The following is a 16,916-nucleotide window of genomic DNA, read 5'->3' as shown; positions in this document are numbered from 1 at the left end:
CAGGCGTTGTACTGGACCGTTGTGGTGAAGAGGGAGCTGAGCCTGAAGGCAAAGCTTTTGATTTACCAGTCGATCTACGTTCCAACCCTCACCTATTGTCACAAGCTTTGGGTAGTGACAGAAAGAATGAGATCGCGGAAACAAGTGGCCGAAATTAGTTTCCTCCGGAGAGTGTCTGGGTTCAGCCTTAGAGATAGGGTCAGGAGCTCGGAGTAGAGCCGCTTCTCCTTCGCGTCAAAAGGAGCCAGTTGAGGTGGTTCGGGCTCCTGGCTAGGATGCCTCCTGGGCCCCTCCCTTTGGAGGTTTTCCGGGCACGTCCAACTGGGGAGGAGAACCTCATGAAGTGTACTATCCATCTATCCATACATTATCTTCCGTTTATTAAGGTGACCCAGGCGTCCCTCTCCCCAGCAACCTTTTCCAGTTCCTCCTGGGGGACTCTGAGGCCTTAGGTCCTCCCCCTCAGCTGTGTGGTCCATAAACTCAGTCCAAAATGTAGCATACATCTCTTGAGACACCATCTGCATCAGCTCCTTTTTCATCTATGTAGGTGTATTTCAGGGGATGTTTGAGGAGTGCTGGATCCTTGAACTGGCTTATCATCTCCTCCAGAAGATTGACCGTGTGAAGTTTTATGGTGATACATAGCACATCATATGAAGCTGTAGAACTGCTTGCTTCATCCCCTGATGCTGTGTCTGGAGGAATGTGTACTGTGCTTGGGAAGTGTGGTGGCTGTGATGGCTGTAATGCCCAGCTCTTCTCCTTCAAACAGCAGTCTAGGTTGATATGTCAAAGTGTCATCAAGCTGACTAGCCATGGGTTCTCCAAGGAAGGGGCCAAACATCGCCTTTGATGTGCCTTGATTCTTTGGGTACTACAAGGATCCTTGTTCCTCCTCCTCTGCGTTTCCTTACTTGTCTGCCTTCATGAATCCAACCCAACTCAACTTTTCTGGGTTTTTTTCAGCCCATTTGTTTAGTTTTGCATAATTTCTTTTCCGCTTTGGAGCAGAGGTCTCCTCAGATTTCTTATCATCATTCCCATCTATGCCCATTTTCTTCTTCAGTTTTTCAAGCAGCGAATGTTTTCTTGATTCTTTTGCACTTGTACCTTTATTCTGCAAACAGAAGCGTCTTGCTGCTATACGATCTCCACATGTTGGGATGTGGCCAGCAAGAGTGACATCATCCATAATGTCAATAATTGCGGCATCAATCTGTCAAGAGGGAAATATATTTTCAAATCAAGAACAAGACTGGTAACTGGTCCTTCTCTCTGTACCAATGTGCACGCACACACATACACACACACACACACACACACACACACACACACACACACACACAGGAAAGTCAGAGGGCTAGGTGGCTTCCCCATAACAACTATACTCAGTCCTGACTCCTGAAGTTTAATTAAGTAACATTTCTAAATGCAAAAAATAAAAATAAAACAGTCCAGTATATGTGTAACTCACCTTTAGTGAACATTACACAAACTCAAAACAGAAATCCTTCTGTTGGCGCGTCTGTTGTCAGCTCTGGCTAAATCAGATACACTGACTGTTTACAGTGAACGTGTATTCTATTACTGGCTACACCTGAACTACAACTTTGGTTAAGTGACAAACAGTGAGCTTCCGTTTTGGGATTATGAGTTCAGTTCTTTAGCCTAGCACAGTGCTATAAAACGGAGCTTGTGTAACATGGAGTTAATATGTACACATTACAGTTGGCAGTTGGCGCCAAGTCACTTACTTTAAGCATCAAATTGTTTACACAAGCAAACATTAGCTGCTGGTATCCAAAAAATGCTGACACAGTGAGAGTGAAAAGAGAAGAGTGGATACGCTGTTTAATATAGAGTAGGTTATAAAAACCGCATCAGGTCCATGTGCGCTTTCGTGGACAACACTCGGAGCGTGGTGTGTGCGTGGCGGCTGCGGGACGTGTTCATTTTCATTTTAAATGCATGAAAACAGAAGAGAGTCCGCACAATGCTGGCGTGACACGCGCCTAAGATGTAGAGAATAGGAGGCTTGTCTATTTTTCCCACGAGCCGCGCGTGGTTCTCAGCCAAAATACACGGTGAAAATGAATTGTGATGAGTCTTATTGATCTCTGACAGCATTATTAACATCTCTTCCTGTAGAAGTTATTTGAACGATAAAGTCACTCACAGGCTCCTTATTGTGGTTCCAGCTTCATTTTCTTTTAAATAAAAACATAGTCATAAATCTCCCGCAGGCCACAAGTGTATATGTTAGTAAAAATAAATAACATCAGGTTACAGACGTAACTTGGGCGCGATCTCTCCCTCTCTCCCCCTCGCTCGCTCTCCGTCAGTTTGTCTCGGCTCATACGGTTGTTTTCGCTGTGTGTTATTAAGGTCTTGTTTCTAATGTAAATAAGATTATTTTTTACAGTCATTGGGTCTCATTCATGAAACGTTAGTAAATGTGTGCGTAGATTTGCACATAAAAGCCTACGCTACAAAAAACCTTCTCCGGATTCATGAACACCGCAGGAAACTCAGATCTGATCGTAAACACGTGTGTATGATCATGAATGCCAATCCATCATAAAGTGACAGCGCGCTCCCGGTAATCAGCTATTAGCATAAATCCACGCCCATGAATTGCCAACGACCACCATATAAGGAGGTGTAGATGCATATAGTCAACCCGTCAGTCATGGCACAAACAAAGAAAGAGAGAGAAAGAAAAAAGAATTTTTCCGAAGCGGAGATAGAAATAATTTTGGGTGAAGTGGAGTTAAGAAAACACATTTTATTTTCATCTGTTAGCAGTGGTGTGACAGGGACAGGCAAAGCGAAGGCCTGGAGGGAGGTGACAGATGCCGTTAATGTTGTCTCTGTAGTCCAAAGAACCGTGTCCGAGGTGAAGCGTAAATGGTTTGACATGAAACTGGAGGCAAAGAAACGCATAAGCGCCCACAAAAAAAACCCATCAGCCACAGGAGGAGGAGGCTCACAGTCACAACTATCAGCTGCAGACGAGCACATCGCTGGCATAATTGGGGAGACCTCTCTGTCAGGAATTATTCCTCACGCAGACAGCGACATACCTCCACTGGAGTCAACATCAAACCCAGATGGTAAGGTGATAAGTGTTGTATCATAATACATTAAACCATCACTGATAGCTTAGTGGTCAGTATAGTTTAACCTAGGTCGTACAGTCCCACCAAACAAACAGAAGATTCATTTGTGGGGTTTTCTGTCCGGATTGAATGAAGTGGAAACGGGAAACCAGAAATGTTATATTGTGCGTAATGGATAAAATCTAAATCAGTGATGGCTGTCGGAATGTATATTTAACATTTATTTTAACAAAGGATACGGATAACATATAGCCCACAGCAGTTTTGTATGCATCGTCTTCAAATTATTTGAATCTTAATAGCCTAAAGCTCTGTTTTATACAGCTCCAAATAAGTCAGTCTGCAGCCAACGTAAATTAAACATTTTTCAAATCAGATTTATCAAAGGTTTGTTTCAAATGATCAAAGAGCCACACAAAAAAACCCAAAAAAACAAACGTGTTGTCTCAAATAATTTTCTAGCTGGCTCCCATGATGTGACTCCACCACCTTCTGCCCCTGCTGCTCCTGCCACACCCAGGTTCCGAGGCCAAAGAGGTCATCTGGCTGTCCTTACGGATGAGGTCCTGAGGAACCAAGAGGCTTTACTTACAGCAGTTAACCAAATTAACACATCCCTCCAAGAAATTAACACCAGCTTGAAAGGAATCTGCGAGGCACTTTTGCGCCCTCAGAAATAAAGTCTTATCTTGTCAGTATTGTGTGATGTCTGTGGTTATCCTGGGAAAACACTTGAAACAAGATAATCAAGCTACTCTCTTTTATTCTGATAATTAAATATAGCCTATTTGTATACATTTTCAAGAGCATGACATTAAAATGAACTGATGTAGCCTACTGAAACAGGATGTTGTACATAAGTATGAAACAAAATACAAATGAAACAAACTTTTTGCAAAGCATGTCAGCCTAAAATGTGCATAGCTTATTCAGTCCCTGTCTTAGCAACACTTAAAATCGCTCTATAAGTCGCTGGCGTGTCTGTATAGCAGCCGCATTTCGAGGCCCAAGAGCTGGTTCTGGAGGCAGTCGTTCCTCTGGATTGGGGACCTCAGGCAGGGGAAGGCCCTGTTTAATGGCCACGTTGTGCAGGACACAGCCGGCTAATATTATTCTACACACAGTCCCGGGTGCATAAAGAAGGGTGCCACATTTATTATCCAGGCACATCCATCTTGCCTTCAAGACCCTGTTGGTGCGCTCATACTCCAAGTAGTATGTATGCTCGTTGTATGCCAGCTCCTGTGGTGTCTGCGATTGGCCAGTGGGGTCAAAAGCCACGGCGTCAGTGGGTAACCCTTATCCCCTATGGATATAGAAGGTTAAGTCCGTATATAAAACACACATGCAATTGTGTAGGCAGGCTATATTCTTACCAATGAGCCAGCCGTCCCTCACAGCTCCATCCTCCAAACGCATGCCAACTGCGCTATTACGTAGAATGAATGTGTCATGCATCCCACCAGGCCACCGTGCCATAATGTCCATAATGTTTTGGAAGGTGACACAGAGTGCGTGAGCGTATTGCGTCAGGTAAGCATATTGCGTCAGGTAAGCGTATTGCGTCATTGCGTCATTTCCTGTTTTCTCGCTGCTACTGTGTTGTTCTGTGCTGTTTGTAGCTGCTGCTAGAGCTCGAGCTAAATCGATTAATCTGCTGTAATTATCATCACTGTGGTTATTCAGCTGCTGTGTACTTAAACAGACACTAGTTTTCATCAAGCACTCTCGTTGTTGCATTAGCGTCATATCTGCTAAACCCTTAACTTTATACTCGCTTAGCCGTTAGCTTAGCAGCTAGCTTAATCAATTGAAATGTCTTCTCCTTCTCCCTCCTGCTCTCCTGATCTGCCCTGTTCGGTGTGTCAGATGTTTAGCTCTACCTCGACCTCCTTTACGGATAAGGGTACTTGTATGAAATGTAGTATTTTTGGAGCTATGGAGGCGAGGATCACGGAATTAGAGACGCGGCTCCGCACCTTGAAAAACCAAGCATCGCTAGCTGCTGTAATCAGCAGCAAGCCCCCAGGGCCAGTAGCCGGTGCGGGCCGACCTAGCGTAGCTTCTCCCCCGGCAACTCCCGAGCAGCCGGGATGCAGTGGCTGGGTTACTCTCAGAGGGAAGCCTAGCCGCAAGACGAAGCACACGGTTCACCACCAACCACTTCACGTTTCGAACAAGTTTTCCCCACTCAGCGACACACCCGCTGAGAAACCAACTCTGGTTATTGGCAGCTCCATAGTCAGAAACGTGAAGTTAGCGAAGCCAGCGGCCATAGTGAAATGTATTCCTGGGGCCAGAGCGGGCGACATCGAGTCAAATTTAAAACTGCTGACAAAGGATAATCGTAAATTTGATAAGATTGTAATTCATGTCGGCGTTAATGACTCCCGGTTACGCCAATCGGAAGTCACTAAAATTAATGTTGAGTCGGTGTTTGCATTTGCAAAGACAATGTCGGACTCCGTAGTTTTCTCTGGACCCCTGCCCAATCTGACGAGTGATGACATGTATAGCCGCATGTCATCATTCAACCGCTGGCTGTCGAGGTGGTGCCCAGCAAAGGATGTGGGCTTCATAGATAACTGGCAGACATTCTGGGGAAAGCCTGGTCTTATCGGAAGAGACGGCATTCATCCCGCTTTGGATGGTGCAGCTCTTTTGTCTCGTAATATGGCTAAGTTTGTTAGTCGTAAAACCTGACAAACCAGAGTTGAGACCAGGAGGCAGAGCTGTAGTCCTACACACTCCTCTGAGCTTCCCTGTGAGCAGTTTCCCAGCCACAATGTTAATGTTATAGAGACTGTGTCTGCCCCCCAACCCAGGCCTTTTATTACAGTTAATTCAAACTCAAATAAAAAAGGAGTAAATCAAAAAAATTTAATAAAAATTAAAACAACAACCAAAGTTATGCCAAAAAATATGAGAATTAAATGTGGTCTGTTAAATATCAGATCCCTGTCATCTAAAGCTCTATTAGTGAACGATCTGATATCAGATTATCATATTGATTTACTCTCTTTAACTGAGACTTGGCTGTGTCAGGAAGAATATGTCAGCTTAAATGAATCCACTCCTCCCAGTCATCTTAATACTCATATTCCTCGAGACACTGGTCGAGGTGGTGGAGTGGCAGCTATTTTCAGTTCTAGTCTTCTAATCAACCCTAGACCAAAACTTAGTTTCAGCTCTTTTGAAAGCCTTGTTCTGAGTTTTTCACACCCAGCTTGGAAAACTTTACAGCCTGTTTTATTTGTGATAGTATACCGCCCTCCTGGCGCATACTCTGATTTTCTAACTGAATTCTCAGAGTTTTTATCAGATTTAGTCCTGAGTTCAGATAAAATAATTATTGTAGGGGACTTCAATATTCATGTAGATGTTGATAATGATGGTCTTAGCATGGCATTTATGTCCCTTTTGGACTCTATTGGTTTCACTCAAAGTGTAAACCAGCCTACTCTTCGCTTTAACCACACCCTCGACCTTGTTCTAGCTTATGGCCTTGAAACCGAAAACTTAATTGTCTTCCCACAAAATCCTCTTTTATCAGATCACTATTTAGTAACATTCGATGTCCTATTAACCGACTACTCTCCAGTTAACAAAAATGTACTCACAAGATGTTTGTCTGATAGGACTGTAGCTAAATTTAAGGAAACAATTCCAGCTGCTTTAATTCTTTACCACATCTGTTTACTACAGAAAGCTCTTATGCTAATGTTAGTCCCTCTCAGCTTGATCAGTTTGTTGATAGTACTGCAGGTTTGCTGAGAAGTACTCTAGACTCGATTGCCCCCTTAAAAAAGAAGATTATCAAACGACAGAGGCTAGCTCCATGGTATGACTCAGAAACTCGTAACTTGAAGCAAATGTCGCGTAAATTTGAAAGAATGTGGCGATCCGCCAAAACAGAAGAGTCTTGTTTATCCTGGCAAAATAGTCTTAATAAATACAGGAAGGCCCTACGGCATGCTCGAGGTGTCTACTACTCCTCCCTCATAGAGGAACATAAAAACAATCCCAGGTACCTTTTCAGCACTGTAGCCAGGCTGACAGAGAGTCACAGCTCCACTGAGCCAAGTATTCCTATAGGCCTCAGCAGTGATGATTTCATGAGCTTCTTTAATGACAAAATCCTAAAGATAAGAGACAAAATTTGTAACCTCCTGCCGTTAACTGGTGCAGATGTATCTTTGGAAACTGCTCAAAAACCTGATGTTTACCTTGACTGTTTTTCTCCAATTGACCTTCCTGAGCTAAATTCTCTGATATCTTCGTCTAAACCATCAACCTGTCTTTTAGACCCGATTCCAACCAAGCTGCTTAAGGAAGTCTTTCCCTCAATTAGCACTTCTTTACTAGATATGATCAATATGTCTTTATCGACGGGCTATGTACCCCAGTCTTTTAAACTAGCTGTAATTAAGCCACTTCTTAAAAAGCCTACCCTAGATTCAGGCACCTTAGCTAACTATAGACCTATATCTAACCTTCCTTTTATCTCAAAGATCCTTGAGAAAGCAGTCGCTAATCAATTATGTGACTTTCTTCATAACAACAGTTTATTTGAGGACTTTCAGTCAGGATTTAGAGTCCACCATAGCACTGAGACAGCCCTTGTGCGCGTTTCAAATGATCTACTTACTGCTTCAGACAGAGGACTTCTCTCTGTACTCTTCCTGTTAGATCTTAGTGCCGCTTTCGACACGATAGACCATCACATCCTGTTACAGAGATTAGAACATTTAATTGGCATTACAGGATCTGCACTAAGTTGGTTTAAATCTTATCTATCAGATCGATCTCAGTTTGTTAATGTTCATGATGTGTCCTCTATGCAAACCAAAGTTAGTCATGGAGTTCCACAAGGTTCTGTGCTCGGACCGATTCTTTTTACCTTATATATGCTTCCTCTTGGTCATATCATGAGGAAACACTCCATTAATTTTCATTGTTATGCAGATGATACTCAATTATACTTATCTATGAAGCCAGACGAAACCAATCAGCTATCTAAACTAGAAGCATGCCTTAAGGACATAAAGATCTGGATGAATAGAAACTTTCTGCTACTTAATTCAGACAAAACTGAAGTTATTGTGCTCGGCCCAAAACACCTTAGAGACTCTTTCTCTAATGATATAGCTGCCCTAGATGGCATCAGCCTGGCATCCAGCACTACTGTTAGGAATCTGGGAGTTCTATTTGATCAGGATATGTCCTTCATCTCCCACATAAAACAAATATCAAGGACAGCCTTCTTTCATCTTCTCAACATAGCAAAAATCAGACACATCTTGTCTCAAAACGATGCAGAAAAACTAGTCCATGCATTCATTACTTCCAGGTTGGATTATTGTAACTCGTTACTATCAGGCTGCCCTAATAAGTCACTAAAAACTCTGCAGCTGGTACAAAATGCTGCAGCACGTGTGCTGACAAGAACTAGGAAGAGAGATCACATCTCTCCTGTATTAGCCTCTCTGCACTGGCTTCCTGTAAAATCTAGAATAGAATTTAAAATCCTTCTTCTTACTTACAAAGCTGTTAATGGTCAGGCACCAACATATCTTAAAGAGCTCATAGTGCCATATTACCCCTCTAGAACATTGCGCTCCCAGGATGCAGGCCTGCTTGTGGTACCTAAAGTCTCTTAGAGTAGTGTTGGAGGTAGAGCCTTCAATTACCAGGCCCCCCTCCTCTGGAACAATCTACCAGTCAAGGTCCGGGAGGCAGACACCCTCTCTTCTTTTAAGAGTAGACTTAAAACTTTCCTCTTTGATAAAGCTCATAGTTAGGGCTGGCTCAGGCTTGGACTAGCCCATAGTTATGCTGCTATAGGTTTAGACTGCCGGGGGGATCTGACACACCAAGCTTCTCTCTCTCTCTCTCTCTCTCTGACTCTCTCTCTCTATCTGTCATATTAATGCAGCTCATTCACTCTGTATCTTCTGGTCCCATTAACATTACTAACCACATATCTTCCCGGGAGTTCTTGTGCTCCCTTGTCTTGAAGGTTCCTGAGGATCGTTGCTGCAGACCACCTGCTGCTGTGGACCTGCTCGACTGCAACAACTACTAACATCAGCCTTCCCCATAGTATCATTATTGTTGCTGCTAATGCTAATAGTAGACCTGTTGACTTCAACTGTTACGATTACCTCAGCCTTTATCATTACTCTGCTTCTCTCGCTAATTTATTTATTTATTTATTTATTTAGCCAATCTTCACCCTAGTCTACCACTATTATTGGCATTGTAACCATAAGTATGTGTCTGTTGTTGTTCATGTAACAAGGACATATGTTGTTGTAGTAACAAGAACATATGTTGTTGTTGCTCTCTTTGCCTGTCTCTATCCTGCATCTCCTTCTATCCCATTTTCGGCCCATCCAGTCGAGGCAGATGGCTGTTCAACATGAGTCTGGTTCTGCTCGAGGTTTCTGCCTGTTAAAAGGAAGTTTTTCCTTGCCAATGTGCCAAATTGCTAAGTGCTACTCATGGTGGATTCATGTTGGGCCTCTCTTTAAATAACTTAACAAAGAGTCGGTCTAGACCTGCTCTTTCTGTAAAGTGTCTCGAGATAACCCTGGTTATGATTTGGCGCTATACAAATAAAATTTGATTGATTGATTGATTGATTGATAAACAACACACACTTTGCATCACAGATCAGTTGCACATTCACGGAATGAAAGTTTTTCTGGTTTATGTAAGCAAATGCACCAGATGGAGCCTTGATGCATACGTATGTGCAGTCAATGGCACCGATGACACCTGGCATGTTTGCAATTGCACTGAATCCCTGCATCACTTCTACCTGCCTTTGTGCGCCATAGGGAAATTTTATATACTCTGGCATTATTTTTATAATACCGTTAAGCACTGCAGGGAGGATGCGGCTCATAAATGGTTGAGAAATGCCGGACCTGTCACCTATCTCCCGTTGGAAGGTCACTGTGGCTAGGAAACCAAGCACAGATAGTACCTGTAGATGTGCAGGGATGGCATGGCTGCGTTTTGTTGGCCTTGTCAGATTAGGCTCCAAAATGTTGCATAAATGCAACAGAATTGGTCTCGTAGTCTGAAACGGCTAATCAACCATTCATCACTCTCAGCCAACATATCTGCCCGATCCCTGAAATACCTCTCTCTCCAAGAGAGTGCAAGTCCGGCCATTGTTACCATTAACTAAGACTGAAGGCCTTTTATACTGTGGGAGGTTTAATTAGAATTGACACCACCTGAGTGACCCAGATATGGTAATGGTTTACATCCTTTTTGCGATTTTATTATTAGCCTATATTTTTATTATCATCATTCAACATGTAGAAAGAACGTGTAATCTATTGAGTTGATTTTCATAGATAATTCACAATCATGAACCTAAACTGGATCTTAGAGATCCCAGAGAACTCCGAGGTCAGACCAGATGTGTTACTGTGCAAAAGGGTCAGGATGACCCGTGGCAGCATCAGTTGTAAATCCCACTGTATGCTAGAGAAGATATGCACCACTTGCTACATGGCCTTCGAGTTATCTGTTATTGTGGACAGGATGGCACCAAGCCCACGTCTCGCTTGTTAAGTTCCCCTCCCTACTCTCATTCTTGCTTTCTGCCTACTGAGGTTACACGTCTTATTTGTCCATAGGTAAGATTGCACATCAGTACTTCTGAGATTAGACATGGTTTCAGCAAATGTCCTTTTAGGGAAGATAGTACGTAGACATCATAGTGTTCGAGTAGGTTGAATACTGAGCTCAAGGACGGGTCTGGTAGAATTGACTTGGCATTACACTGATGCTCTGAGTGTATTGTATTGTCACTTCTCCTTGATCAAGTATATAAACTCTTCAACTTAAGCCATTTGAGTCTCCTGTGTCTTCTTTATCTTCTGGTTCATCAAGCTCAAGAATTTCCATCACAAATTGGCGTTGTTGTTGGCAGGATCTCAACACAACAAAGACTGGTAAGTGCAAACAATTTTTCTCGAAAGCTTGATAAGAACATTTGCTAAATTGAATTTTGAAGTAAATAACGGAATCAATAAGATATGTTATATATGTTAAGTAATTGATAAGTGTTGGTGGTACAAAGACTGTGAGTGAACCTTTTCCTCACAGCCCCCCCGGCGGGGTGGGTTCCGAGTCGGCCTTTTCCTTGAGAAGACATTCTGAGGTGAATTAATGTAGGATTCATTTCGTAAAGGCAAGACCGGTTTGGGAATCTGTGTTCGTTGGGAACGTAAGACTCTTTAGTCACATGCCAACTGCACTATTACGCAGAATGAATGCGTCATGCATCCCAGCAGGCAACCGTGCCATAATGTTAAACAACACACACTTTGCATCACAGATCAGTTGCACATTCACGGAATGAAAGTTTTTCTGGTTTATGTAAGCAAATGCATCACCAGATGGAGCCTTGATGCATATGTATGTGCAGTCAATGGCACCGATGACATATGACACATGATTCATTTCGTAAAGGCAAGACCAGTTTGGGAATCTGTGTTCGTTGGGAACGGTCGGAGACTTTAGAGTTGCGTTGTTTAGTATGCGTGCTGAAGCAGTTTATTTATTGTAATTGCTTGAATACCTTGGTCACACTTCAACACTTAAATAACTCAATGATAATAATTTCAAAGTAAATTGAAGACTCTTATCCAAAGACTCCAGATACTCTTGAAGTAGTTGTGATGTGCATGTTTGTTAAGTGTTTGATTTGTATCTTTGCCTGCAGATACTGCTGTTGTTGTGTTTTTTTCTAACAACCGTGTAGTTGTCTGTTACTAAAATGGGTAACGAACAGTCCCCAACAGGGGAAGAGGTATCACGTAAAAGTAATGCTCATTCACGCGATAACACAGAGAAAACTAAAGATTCAAAAGCTAGAGCCCCTAACTCAGCTCCATTACGTACAACTAAACCCAAACCTGAGGTCAGTAAATCAGTACGTCCTGGTAGAAATGATGCGTTCTCGTCAGAACAGATTAAAATGTATAAAGCAGTGTTCCCTAAGACTACACCTGCTGGCATAGTAGGAAGAGAGAAAGGTTGGGATGTTGTAGTTCCTTTTTCATCACTCATGAATGAATGGACAAAGAGAGAAGGGCCGCTTGATGGCTCTTTTGATGTGGACACACTTGCAATGATGAGACATAATGCTAATCCGATGGTTGGTGATCCCAGATGGGATTTCGAGTACATGCAAGAATGTCTGGCTGATTGGATGTCTGTTGCTGCTGCTAGAGTGATGGAGCTAGAAGGTCAAAAGAAGGGTGAATGGCTCACGAGTGAATTAAGAGATTTCACTAGAGATGACGAGAGCAGATCTCATCAAGGTTCAACAGTGTCACGGTGATGATGCTGGTGCATGTGCCAAAACCATGTGTTACATATGGGCTAAAACAAGGGGCAAAATTGGAGCTGAAGCTTCCCCCCTGACCCTCAGTGGCTTATTTATGGCCGCTGGGATTCTGCTTCCTGGTGAGGTGCGTCGCTCACTGGTCGCTACATCTTTTCCACAAGTACATCAAAACGACTCTCACCACAGGAAGGTAGAAAGTAAATCTTCTGAAGATAAGTCGAGAAAAGAAAGGTAAAGGCAAGACAGCAGAGCCCTAGAAGCAGTGAGGCGTTGACGATGATTTGTGGGTTCAAGTAGCGGCGGTGATAGACAGAAAAAACAGAGAGCAACTTCGACAGGAAAGGGAGGCAGAGGAGTACGCTGCACAGGCTGCGGCTAACGCACACACTGAGCAAGGACAGACACATGAGGGGAGACAGGAGGAGTCACACCCACACACAGCCTCCGCTACACACAGAGATACCGGAAGTGCAGGAGTTTTTGAAATGAAGGGAGAGACTAGCGAGGATCAGTTCGCTCAGTTTGCCCCCTCGAGCACTAGCACGCCGTCTTCTAACATTAAAGAAAGACTCAGAACAGATGTAAATCCACCAGAGCGATATGATTCCGACAGGTATGATTCTACTAGGCCAAAGAAGCCACCAATAGTAGTGTCAGAAACCCCGTCAGCAACCGCAACTCCGCCTAATCAGATGCTTAATGCTCCTAAAATCTTAATAGGCGAGACAGCGGTGTGCAAGCCATGGACAGGAGCTTGACAAATGATTAAGACCATGGGTCGTTGGTCTTCTCAAGCTAACCAGCTTTACATCCGCTCTAACATTCAAGATCTTCGCAAAGCTCAACGCTGTCTCCATCCTCAAGGGGTGTCCGGGGGGTCCGCCAGCCCAGGAGCTGCAGCTGATCCCCAATGAAGCCTTCCCCACACCGCAGCCTTTATTCATCACCACAATCTTCATATTCAAATCGTTTCACATTTCATCGTAATAATAAAATGTTTAAATGTATCTGATTGATGGCGTGGTCCTTGCTCGTGAATGACATTAACAAGCCTTCTGCTTGCCCTAAACAAATGATGCAACAGCAATACATGCAAAATGGAAACAATCAATCTGGAAACAACCCTAATACACGAAACCGAAACAATTTCAACCAAAAGAAAGGGGATTGTCGCAATTGCGGTAAATATGGTCACTGGTTTCGCAACTGCAGAGCACCAAAACATGGTCAAACTCAGGCGCAACAACCGTATACTAATCAATACGCACCGCCATGGAGGAAAAGGATCAGATTCACACACTTTGCAAGCTACAACAATTCGTCTTTCCTCTTGTCCGATGAAAATCCAACCCTGCCAGTTGAAGTTGATGGTACTAAAGTTGAAATTTTGGTTGACAGTGGTGCTACACTTTCTGCTGTACGCACCTGTGAACATGTGTGCACCCCCACTTCAATTTTTTTCAATACTGTGGGTGTCTCCGGCACTCCTATTGCAGAGCCAGTTTCTGAAGAAGCTAAAGTTGTAATAGAAGGATCAGATGTGCATCATTCGTTCTTAATCACTAAGAACTGCCCTATTAATTTGATGGGAAGAGATCTGTTGTGTAAATTGCATGCAGCTATTTATTGTACTCCAAATGGGTTATATTTAACAATACCTGATGACAGAGCCTTGCAAGCAGTTCAGTGTAGCAGGCCCAATAACTGTGCCTATTGTTTAACATGCTTGACACTTTTGCAGTAACTCACATCCAAAACATCGCTAAACTATCGCCAGCTTGTGCGTCTTTGATGTCTGCAATGAGGCCAGTGTTACACTGTTGTTGTTTAGCCGCTCTAAATCCTACGGAGGAGTTCAAACGTGTAGCTGATGCAAATTTAAATACTCAAGATAAGTGACAGTGTGAGCAGTTTTTGTTTGTGGGTCCACAAGGGTGTGTTTTATCAATCAAATTGTCGGAAGAACAACAATCAATCAATCAAATCAATCAATCAATCAAATTTTATTTGTATAGCGCCAAATCATAACCAGGGTTATCTCGAGACACTTTACAGAAAGAGCAGGTCTAGACCGACTCTTTGTTAAGTTATTTAAAGAGAGGCCCAACATGAATCCACCATGAGTAGCACTTAGCAATTCGGCACATTGGCAGAAAAACTTCCTTTTAACAGGCAGAAACCTCGAGCAGAACCAGACTCATGTTGAACAGCCATCTGCCTCGACTGGATGGGCCGAAAATGGGATAGAAGGAGATGCAGGATAGAGACAGGCAAAGAGAGCAACAACAACATATGTTCTTGTTACCACAACAACATATGTCCTTGTTACATGAACAACAACAGACACATACTTATGGTTACAATGCCAATAATAGTGGTAGACTAGGGTGAAGATTGGCTAAATAAATAAATAAATAAATAAATTAGCGAGAGAAGCAGAGTAATGATAAAGGCTGAGGTAATCGTAATTGTAACAGTTAAAGTCAACAGGTCTACTATTAGCATTAGCAGCAACAATAATGATACTATGGGGAAGGCTGATGTTAGTAGTTGTTGCAGTCGAGCAGGTCCACAGCAGCAGGTGGTCTGCAGCAACGATCCTCAGGAACCTTCAAGACAAGGGAGCACAAGAACTCCCGGGAAGATATGTGGTTAGTAATGTTAATGGGACCAGAAGATACAGAGTTAATGAGCTGCATTAATATGACAGAGAGAGAGAGAGAGTCAGAGAGAGAGGAAGAGAGAGAGAGAGAGAGAGAGAGAGAGAGAGAGTCAGAGAGAGAGAGAGAGAGAGAGAGAGTCAGAGCGAGAGAGAGAGAGAAGCTTGGTGTGTCAGATCCCCCCGGCAGTCTAAACCTATAGCAGCATAACTATGGGCTAGTCCAAGCCTGAGCCAGCCCTAACTATAAGCTTTGTCAAAGAGGAAAGTTTTAAGTCTACTCTTAAAAGAAGAGAGGGTGTCTGCCTCCCGGACCTTGACTGGTAGATTGTTCCAGAGGAGGGGGGCCTGGTAATTGAAGGCTCTACCTCCAACACTACTCTTAGAGACTTTAGGTACCACAAGCAGGCCTGCATCCTGGGAGCGCAATGTTCTAGAGGGGTAATATGGCACTATGAGCTCTTTAAGATATGATGGTGCCTGACCATTAAGAGCTTTGTAAGTAAGAAGAAGGACAACAGCATTTGTTTGCCGACACTGAGGCTCCTCTGCATGTCATTGTTGCTGTGACGGCTGATTTTGAACCTAAACATGTGAGTGATATGATGAAACAAGGTCAATCTCTGAGTCAGGCTGTATCGGCGTCTCAGATTACTCCCGTAACCGCTTGGGGGGAAGATTTATTCATGTTAAAACTTCATGATAATCTCTGCCTGCCTCAGAGTACTTTTGTGCTGCAACAACCACCCTCTCCACTTCAGTTTGGACCTCCATCAGAACTTTCTGAGGTTCCTGCTGTACTGTGGGCAAAACATAAAGATCATTTTGTCTAGCCCACACATCACTCTGCAACGCTCACCGCCTTTAAATCCAGCTACACTTCTCCCACACACTGATTTGGAGGATGATCATGACTGTAATTTGGTAATTGAAACCAGCTCCTCCCCCAGGCCTGACCTCATGCAAACACCAATCCCAAATTCTGATCTTGTTCTGTACACTGACGGCTCTGCTACACGCCTATCTGATAACACACATCTGGCTGGCTATGCTATAGTGAGTGACTGGGAAGTGATTGAGGCTCGAGCGTTGCCTAATGGCACCTCTGCCTAGGCCGCTGAGTTGTTTGCTCTCAGCAGGGCCTGTACTTTATCACATGACAAGGTGGTAACAATCTACACTGATTCATGTTACGCTTGCGGTGCAGCTCATGATTATGGTCAGATCTGGAAAATGAGAGGGTTCCTCATGTGACAATGTAGGTAGTTTCTCTCCCTACTGCTGTGGGCACTGTGCCAAAAGCACGGCACATAGTTTGCGGGGCGGTGCCGTGCACCCTTATATATACAACCCGGCGGTCTTTTCCTCTTCCTCTTTCTCTTCTTCCTGCGTGGAGCCGACGGTGTGGCGTGGGAGCATTCGGCGGTGGTGTGACAGCGTCCTGGTGTTAATTAAGACTCGGCGTGACTAGGAGTTGGGCTGCTCCCGTGAAGTCACGGCTGGTGCGCGGTGTGTGTTCTGGATGGTAAGACGCAGCGTTGTCTGCCTTTTTCCCTTCAGCTGTTGGTTGTTCTGGTGGAAGTTAACAGCTATTGTTTCCTCTCAGCCATCATTGATGGGACCCTGGGCTGCTGCCTTCCTCCTCTCTGCTGCCTGAGGCTCTTCACCTCTGCTTCCTGGTAGGAACTGTCTATTTTAAGAACTGGCTCTCATTATCGCCACCACCTCTGTTTGACGCTGCTGTCTTGGCTCTGCATCAGCT

The sequence above is a fragment of the Semicossyphus pulcher genome, unplaced genomic scaffold (assembly GCF_022749685.1).
Source record: "Semicossyphus pulcher isolate SPU_LCO1_2020_fin unplaced genomic scaffold, fSemPul1.0.p SCAF_11, whole genome shotgun sequence".
Taxonomy (NCBI): Eukaryota; Metazoa; Chordata; class Actinopteri; order Labriformes; family Labridae; genus Semicossyphus; species Semicossyphus pulcher.
This window is presented reverse-complemented; position numbering follows the sequence as displayed.